The 9,800-nt window shown below is 44.2% G+C and overlaps 1 long non-coding RNA gene across 1 annotated transcript; it reads right to left on the reverse strand.

Moving 5' to 3' along the window:
- Positions 1 to 7,747: 7,747 nt before the first annotated feature.
- On the reverse strand, positions 7,748 to 8,755 carry LOC123404786. Its single transcript, XR_006611909.1, has 2 exons — positions 8,025 to 8,755; positions 7,748 to 7,937 (listed from the first exon to the last, which is right to left on the reverse strand). It is a non-coding gene; the product is annotated as an uncharacterized LOC123404786 (long non-coding RNA).
- Positions 8,756 to 9,800: the final 1,045 nt, after the last annotated feature.

Below are 9,800 nucleotides of genomic sequence, written 5' to 3' on the forward strand. Positions count from 1 at the left end.
GTTGTTGTTAGTCAGGACCGATTGTTCTAGGGTTTTGGTATGGGATTTGGGGGTAGGAGAATTGGGGCTTAGGGTTTTATCTCTTTTAATAAAATGTATATACAGCCGATTCTGATGCTTGCTGTCTATGTGTTGGTGCATCAGGTCGTAGAAGCAGAAATTTCTCGGTTGAAATTAATCATGGTGGATTTTTTGTTGGGCATGGGAGGAACCGTGCTTATGTGAATGGTCGAGCCATCTGGTATGATAATGTGGAGAAGGTAACCTGGTCACCAATTCTCATTGAAAGCCTAGTTGAGGAAATAGGTTATGAGATGGCAGGGAGGCTCAAAGTATTCTACTGTGTGCCCATCCTTACACCCAGTACAAATGGTCTAAGAGAACTTAGTGATGAGGAGCAGACAGACAGAATGATGGTGTTTGTTGATATTGGGCACCATTTCTTCAGTATATATCTAGATCATGATGACAGCTTGCAGGCAAATTCAAATGAAGATGATGTTGTGCACTATCCAAGAGCACATTTGCCTCCAGTTATCAGCCCTGCAAAGAGGATTCCCAGCAGTAGTGTTCAGTCTGAAACAGAGGAAGCAGAGGCAGGGGCAGAAATAGAGCAAGCAAAGGCAGGGGCAGAAACAGAGCAAGCAGATGTAGAGCCAGAGACAGGGGCACTAATTCCTCTGCAGGTTATATTCCCTGAGCAAGAAACAGAGCAAGCAGAGGCAAATACTGAAATGCAAGCAGAGGATGTTGGAGGCAGCACATCTATGAGGAGGAGTGCTAGGCAGAGCAAATGCACTTATGCAATGGAAGAAGAGGATGCAGGTACTGACACAGATGATGAGGATTATGACCCTGGTCTACTTGTGGACAGTGACAATGAAATAGGCAATGATGATGATGACTTGTATGCAGATAATGTAGATGAGGATGAACCAGAACAGAGGCAGGAAAACAAAAGTAATGAGAGAGCAAAGCATAAAGAGGAATTGAGGAGAGCTGAAGAGGTAGCAAGAAAGAAACATGAGGTTACACAGAAGAAGGCTGAACTAGCAGAGAGAAGAAGATTGGTTGCTGCAGAGACAACTGCCAAAAAGAAAGAAGAAGCAGAAATCAACAAGAAAGCTCAAGCTGAGACAAGACAGATTATTCAAGACACAATGAAAACATTAGCTGCTGAGAAGAAGGCAAGGCAAGAAGCAGAGAGGAGAGCTGCTGCTCAAAAAAAGGAGGAAGAAAAGAGAGCACAGAGGGAAGCAGCTGCTGCAAAAAGAGAAGAAGAGAAGAGAATTGCTGCTGCAAAAAGAGAAGAAGAGAAGAAGCTTGATGCTGCCAGAAAAGAAGAGGAGAAGAAGCTTGCTGCTACCAGAAAAGAAGAGGAGAAGAAGCTTGCTGCTGCCAGAAAAGAAGAGGAGAAGAAGCTTGCCGCTTCAAAGAGAGAGGCTGACAAGAGGCTTGCTGCAGCACAGGAGAAGATGAAGGCTGCTGCAAAAAAAGCAAGGGAGCAAAGCATGGCTGCTACAAAAAGGAAACAAAGCTGGGTTGACAATGAAGTTGCCTATCCAAAGAAGGCTCCAAGATCTTCAATGTTTGATGTCCTTAGATAGTATGATGCATAGTGACTGCAATATTCTCCTGTAAGAAACATGGCTATTTTCTTTTGTATGTGGGTGATGGGCAAGACTTATTTGGTTGTGACAACAAGTTTTCATGCATTATATTTGGTTAGTTTGGCATATTTGTCAAGTTTGGAAAAGACTTACTTCTTATTTGGTCAGTTTGGTCCTATTTGTAGACAACACTGCCTTACATTGTAATATACCCTTTCTATAAGCATAACATGACACCATTTGGAGGAACTTTGTACACAAAATAAGTAATCACATATTAAGAAGGAATGACATAAGAACATCATATTGATCAAATATAACATAGGGTTCAGCATAGCATTGTCACTTCCACCATTACATGACACCATGACATGACACCATTACATGAAACAAACTACATGACACCAAACTAGGACTGCCACCACTACTAACATCACTGCAGTCTCCCAAAATGAACCTGGCATCACCAATGCAGCTAATCTTCAGTTCTTCACCATGTATAGCACCAATGCACCAACACCTAACATCAGCACAACAACAAGCAGGATCTTCATGAGCATCACCAGCTCTCTCCCAAGCTTCATCAGTGCAGCAGCTTGCTGCCTGGTCATGACATTGCCACTCTCTCTTCACAAACTTCTTAGACATGCTGGTTGATCCATTCATGTAATGAAGCTCTTGTGCATTCAGAAGTTGCTCCCTGCGTTCCTCAGCCGCACCAATAGCACCCACAGCTGCATCGCCAACCAGATAGTGATTGTCAACCAGGTACTGCACGTACTCCAATTCCCAACGCCAGAACTCACAACTCACCTATCCCAAAAATACATACCAAGGTAAAAAAAAGTTCAATCTTTCCATCCAAAACGGAATAGAATCCATGGACAGGACATAAATCGAAGAGATAAATCCATGGAAACACTAACCCCATGATTTTGGCACTTGTAGAAGACCCATCCATCGTGCTTCTCAGTGGTGGAGACAAACATGCGCACTTTCTCCTTGCAGCCTGCGCAGCGGATCAGCGGCAGCGCCAACGCCCGGCGGCGGACAGCAGAGGATGACGAGCTCGTGAGAGACATGACCGCCAGAGCTTGCGGGGGACAGCGCCAGAGCGACGGTGGTGGCCGAGCAGAGCGACGGAGACGGAGTAGAGCGACGGAGGGTTAGGGATTTGAGGGGGACGCCGCGGGTTAGGGATTTGAGGGATTGGGGATTTTGGTTCTTTTACAAAAAACCCCTTCATGAATCGTTGGCCGAATGAGAGACCACTACGTGGCGGTCAACAATAGGTCAAACTAGGCCTGTACGCACCGTATACGTGCTACAGTGGTCGTATATTCACGTCCCATCGTATTCAGCGACCGTAACAAGCGTATTCCAATGTTCAATGATCGTATCGTGCTTTCGTCCCAAATACAATGACCATGAGTGTATTTATCTCACGGTGGTGCATGTCCTTGAGGGCCTGGTCGTAGAGTGCGCAGAGGGCATTGTGCCCAGTGAGACGATCCGTTGTCCAACATCAACCTTGCAAGAGGTAAGCCACGTGAAAACCAAGATGTCAGTTTTTCATGTGAGCTCTCACCCTGCGCCAAGCGTACAACCATGAAAAAGGGGCAGGTATATAGCAAGTCCATCTCCAGCGTTTGCTCATCTGGTCCGGCCACCGGCCTCGAGGAAGGTGTGTTGTAGCCTACGCGGAAGCTCGACGCACTGTACAAGGGGCCTGCCGGACTGACTTACCCAAGCGTGTCCGAGCAAACGCTTGGCCACCAAGAAGAAGACAGGCGGCCCGAGCTCGGCGATAATTAGCAGATTATACATGGTATGAGAATGTTCTTAGTGATGAACCTGATGGGATTAATTTAATAATGTTGATGTTGATAATATTTTCTATTAACTCGATCAAAATTTACAAAGTGTGACTTCCATCAAAACTAATATGTAGAATAAATAGAAACGACGAGGGTACAGTATTGGCGTTGCTCAGTTTCAGATCGACCTAAAGAAAACTGCACATGCAGAGCTTGATCTTCCCCAACTCCAACCCCAATGGCACGGGGATTGACATAACTGATCATCTTCTTCAGAGTTCATCTAAAAATAATTTATATCCAAAATTGATATTGTAACATGATGACAGGAAAAGGCAATACAAGGCACCGCACCGTAAAATAAAATAAAGGCCGTGTATCTATTTGGTTGTGCCTTTATATATAAAATTGAACAAAAGCCTGCTTTAAGAAATAAAATAAAGGCACCGCATCGATAAACGTGCGTGCGTGCAGCAAAGGTAGATACTTTTTCTGTATCTAAATAATTATAGTTACAGAGAACTAGACTAACTCTTTTAATTGGAACTATAATAATTATTTAGGAACGGATGGAGTAGATTAATTACAGAAAGGTACACGTTACGTTGCATATCTCATTGAGTGCATGCGCTCCATACATGTACGCCTTAAACATGCACCGATACACACGGCATTTGGCAGCTAGCTACTATAACAGGTCAAGCCGGCATGAGATTTATCTATCTTATCCTGCAACATGTGCTATGTCAGGAAAATGAAGACAAAAATATGGACATCAATCTCTCCATCATCTCCATGCGCCTGCCCCCTCCACGAGCGAGGTTCACATTATCAGCTTGTATCTAGATGCGTGCATGGTGAGATCGGCAGGTTCTTCCCACAAATGGAAAATGAAACTTCTGGAGTGAGGCAGAAGAGGGAAAGGTGGCGGTTGGTGCGTGCCTATCGGTGGATCCAACATTTAACACCACGTTCACGTGTTGCCACATGCCGTGCAGCAGAAGAACATGAGCGGGGCAATGGCTATATGTACCCCAGCTATGCATGCACCTGGCCGTGTTGTTTCTTTTCTGTTTATATATATAGCCTGACGGTTTTTCCAAAATTTCCAATATGTTTTTTCAAAAAAAAAAACTCCGGCCTCTGCATCTCCACGACGCAAACAATCAATTTATTAGTTATTCACTAGTAAAAATGCACGTGCGTTACAACGGGAGAATAAAAGGTACGAACATCAGGCTTGGTGACATAGATATTGTAGTGGTGCAATACTTATCTTGTAATTTTCTAGCATTAAATCACTCTTTTTTCTTAATTACAATATACTGTGAATAATAATTGTTCTACTCCGTAGCTCACAAATAATTAGTTCAAAAAAATTAGCCATTATTTAGTTCGGGAAATCAGTCAAAAAGTTGATAGTACTTCTAAAATTATTTAATTAAACAAAATTTGTGCCTTGGTTAATATGTTTTCTATCATAAATTATTTTACAGTGTAAGATTATTCAAACAACAATAGATGTCCCAGCCTTTTGTCAATGCACGACAGAGTAGAGGTCAAGTACACATTGATAAAGAATGGGAATATCAATGTTATGTATGGCTGGATGGATATTACCTACAAAATATTCAACATAAATAAGCATATCTTCTTTGCTCAATGTAGGTTCACCAATCAAACCTGAAGAATTCCATAAGAAATCAATCTTTGACTTCACATGGAATGGAACTTCATATGCACATTAATTACTGTATAAAACTGCTAGAACAAACATGTTCAACTGATTTGTTTTCGGCACTGGATAAACTCATAATCTTACTTATAGACTGAAATGTATGATGCTTATAAATCGAAACATTTTTTACAGCAGATAAAAAAGAATGTGCACGGACTGCCAGTGGCATAAATATAATTGATTGTTATATGAATCAATCATGACCTAAGGAAGTGACACACATATGCAAGTATCTAATAATAAAAATCCATATGAAAGATAACCTCTATTGATTCAAATATTGCCAGTTTCACTCCTTTGTTTCAATAGCAACGGCCACTCAGTCTATCACATCCCTTTTGTCATAGATCAATAGAAGGCAAAATGGATACACATTTATGTGGGCCTACTCCTATCACAGTTTACATAGTAAAAAACTGACATTACATATGGCTACATAATGAGGTTCATTTGCATCATCATGTTCTTACATTGAAATATGGTAGCAGAAAATAGAAAGACTCCCATTTGTTGTTTTCGCACAACGAAAAATTCAGTGCATATACCTATACTCAACACCAGCTATCATGGTCACCCTCATCTTGATTGAGTATCGATGAAGAGCAACACCAAGTTAAGTAAAACCAACAAACTTTGGTACTGTCTGTTGGCTTTCTAGCCACTAACTTCAGTCCTCGTCTGAACATATCTCAATATTCTAAACTTAAAATCAACAGATCTACAACATGCATGTTTGTGTATAACCTATCTGCAAGCAATATTTTTTTAAGGATTACATCAAGACTTAGGCTGACATCAAGGCTGCATCGTGTTCCTTCCAGAGCACATCATGTTGTTGGTCCAGGACACCATCCACAACCACAAGGTCTCCATGAGCTTTAGCAATATTGGCTAGTTCATGAGCCAACCCATTGTTTGTCCTTCTGAAAGTCCTGTTGTGATATGACTAATTAAAACTCAGCACGGATTTAATGCCAATAATAATTGGGTAGGACAATGATTTTCTTATAGGATCTCCTTTCCCGACTGGGCAGTCGATCTCCAGCACCAGGGAGCCTAAAATACGTTAAACAATTCCTTCACTCCAACCAGATTATCGCTAGCTTTGTCCTCCTTGACAGTTCTGCATGCTCACGGCAGCCTATTAGCAAGCAATTTTTGCATCTCTGGTACTCCATGCACATAGTTAGCGTAATCATAGCATTGTAGGCCAAAAAAGAATCCATATGTAATCTGAATCTTCACTGAACTTTTCAGGTTTGATCGTCCAGGAGCTCGTTCACACAAATTTTGACAGCTCAAACTTTTACCCTTGACGGTCTACCATCATCCATGGCAAATCCATCACATACTTGGCTTCACATTGAAATGGTTCATTAGCTTCATCTCACACGACTTGTCACAATGCATATCCACGAACCAATTCAGTTAATGTTTGACGATTAGTAAAATTTTAGAGTAAATCGACGGATGCATGAATAAATCGACTGGTGCATTGCAATGGGAGAAAACAACACCATACACACACACCACCAAGCTCTAGAACCTTTCCCTTCAGCATGTCAATCAGGCATACTCAGCCCCATGCACTCGGTCGCACGATGATCTTGTACCCCTGCAGCCCAACCAGCGACGTCGGCGGCGAGTTAAGGCAATATTGATTGACAAGCACTGGCGACCTACATAGGATGGAGGAAAAAAGGGCAGAACAGGGAGGCTTGTATCTATCAAGCATAAATATTTGCTGAACCTAATCGATTTGATCAGTACCAATTTGAGCAAGATTGTCAAATAGCTTCTTGATATGGCATCTACATCAGAAAATCCAGCACACCAAATATATACATATGTTTAGTAATGACACGGAAATCAGATTGTTCCAAAGATAGTGAGGATTGACAAAGGGTCTTGAAGAATTTTGACAATGTAACATAATAGGTCACAACCTCCATCACAATGTAAACCGTACCAATATGAACAGGATTGTTTCAAGGTTATAGTAATTGTAACCTCAAAAATATTCCATCTAAATCCTGGTATATGTTCCTTTTTTAGATCGTTTATAGAATCAATAATATATAACGACATGAGGATCAATGATCAAAGATCGACTAAGAAACTCAGGGATTAGGGAATCATACTTACCTTGTTAAGAATGGTATCGATGGAATTAGTGAAGGGATGTGTGGTACACAGACCAATAGATCCGTGCGTCCTTGATACACGCATGTACGTACAGGAAGGTTGATGGGTTGAAACTTGAAAGGAGATTGATTCATCTCTCGACCAGACAATACAAGAACATGATTTCGTTCTGTATCTTTAGCCCAAGCACCCCTATCTCTGTGTTCTCTTATTTCTTCGCACTGTCCTCATCACCTCGGCATCCCGATCTAGTGCCTCTGGCCATGCCACCCCGGTGACGTCGCCCCAGCCTGCCCACTTGTGTTGCACGGCTTCTCCACAAGCTTTTGCTTCTGTGTTTGCTGCGTCAGCCCCACCATGCCATGGCCACTATCTCGCAATATGGGAAAATCTGGAGGGGAGAGGCAATTAAAAAAAGAATTTGGTTCTTGCTTTCCAATTAAGATCTGAATGAAGACGTTGTGGCGTCAAGAGACGGCCATCTGAATTTCCACGACGACACAAAACTGAATGCAAGTAATATTGCTCTATGAAAATCTACACAGGAGTACACCAAGAGCTGCACGGACATTTTCTCCATGTAGTATGGTTAAAACTACCCTGTTCCACTGTTTCTCGTTTCCAAATCTGCAATTCATAAGCACAAAAAGGTAAATCCTTAGGTTCAGTATTTTGTTCAGAACAGAAAAACAAATCTTCTTAGTTGGGATGCACCTTATGCAGATGTATAAAAGTCTAGTACTCTGTTCCTCCTTTCCAAATCTGCAATTCCTTGCTTTCCAAATCAGACTGCTTAATTTACAAACAAAGAAACTTGTGTTGCTTGCCATGAAAGAGATGGAGGCAGGGAAATAAAACCGTAGAAAACATGATGCGTATGCTGCTTGTTGTGGAAGAGATGGAGGCTCAAGATGTGGCATGTGTCGCTGTCGTGGAAGAGATAGGGGCTGACGGGCTCGGGAGCGGAGCACCTTGAGAGGACGCCGGAGCAGGTCGGCACCCGCACATCCTGCCTCGCTTCAGTTGCCTGATGCGCACCCCCCTCCCCGAGCGTAGCACCGCCTCCCCGCCATTCCCGCCGCCCTTGCCTCTCCATTTTCTCCTCCTTCGTTCCCGTGCGGCCTCCCGCCTCGCTGCCACCGCTTGATGCGGCGCCCGAGCACAGTGCTGCATCCCTGCCATGGCCTCCGCCCCCAGCAAGCCTGAGCCTTTATCTCTGTGCTCCCCTCCCACCTCGCTGCCTTTGTCTGATGCGAATCTGGGCTCGAGACTACCATGGGCGCTGGCCCTCGACCAAGATGAACGCAGGGCAGTGCGGATCCCGCGTCGGGATGGTTGCGGTGGTAGCCTTTGGGGTGAGGAAGGGCGGTGGTGCAGGGGCGGGGCAGGCCGACCGGAAGGGAGTGGAGGCGCGACGGTCGGCAGGGAGGAAGAGGATGAATGGCTCAGGGGAGGTGTTTTTTACAAAAATCAAAACGTTTTTTTAGATCCACTTAATAAGGGACCGCGGGTGGAATACCAAACAAACATAACGACTTTTTGCAAAAACGCCGACGACGGACGACCAGAAACCCTATTTGCTTTATTAATAGGTAAAGATAAAGACGTTACAAAATAATACATCAGTAAGTCTAAAGTCATCATTTTAGCAGCAGTTGCCGCTACTTCTGTCCAATTGATGAAGGGATGTCGATTGTGCGAGCCTAATACCAAACAGACCTCGTACGTAAGTCTTTCATCTAAAACTGGAGGCCCCAGCCAAGCCATATACCTGGTCTGGGGCACACACCAGCCCAACGCACTATGAGAGGCCGCTGTCCTCGTCTTCCACCAATCCATCCTCGAAGCAGATACGTACGCCACAACCTTGCCAGGTCTTCCATCGACGCCACCATGACGCCAGATAGTGTCATCCTCCTGCGCGACTCCATCTACACACATCAAACGTCGAGACTCCACTGTGCCGCGTCGCCGAGATCCACAATCGTCGATGCTTAAGATGAAACACCGCTCCATCAAAGATGTTGTCCGCTGGTCCCTCGAGACCATGCACACCTCCAATGCTGACACCCCTAAGGAGGAAATGACACAAGAACACTGTCGTCATTCGATCTACCGATCTAGGGTTTTCCCTGGAGGTAACAGATAGAGGTGTGGAACTTCTCCACAATGATGTCTTCAAAAAAAGAATTGCACGGAAGAGCACCATCATCGCCGGCCTTGGCATCTAGCCGAGCGCAAGGCTTTCACCCAGATATGTTTGAAGAACCTCCATCAAGTCTTGTGTACAGATCGCCGGCATCTACACCGGGGGCTGGAAGTAGGCTCGAGGCCATCGCCGCCTGACCAACTGGCAGTTGCGTCGTGCGAGCAGCAGGGCCTCCCGCAAGTCCCAACTGCACCATCGCAGAACCCTACACTAGACCTCGATGCTGGCTCAGGAAAGGCCGACGCCACGTATGCCCAGCTGCCACCGTCGCCAACATGTGC

The sequence above is a fragment of the Hordeum vulgare genome, chromosome 1H (assembly GCF_904849725.1).
Source record: "Hordeum vulgare subsp. vulgare chromosome 1H, MorexV3_pseudomolecules_assembly, whole genome shotgun sequence".
Lineage (NCBI taxonomy): Eukaryota > Viridiplantae > Streptophyta > Magnoliopsida > Poales > Poaceae > Hordeum > Hordeum vulgare.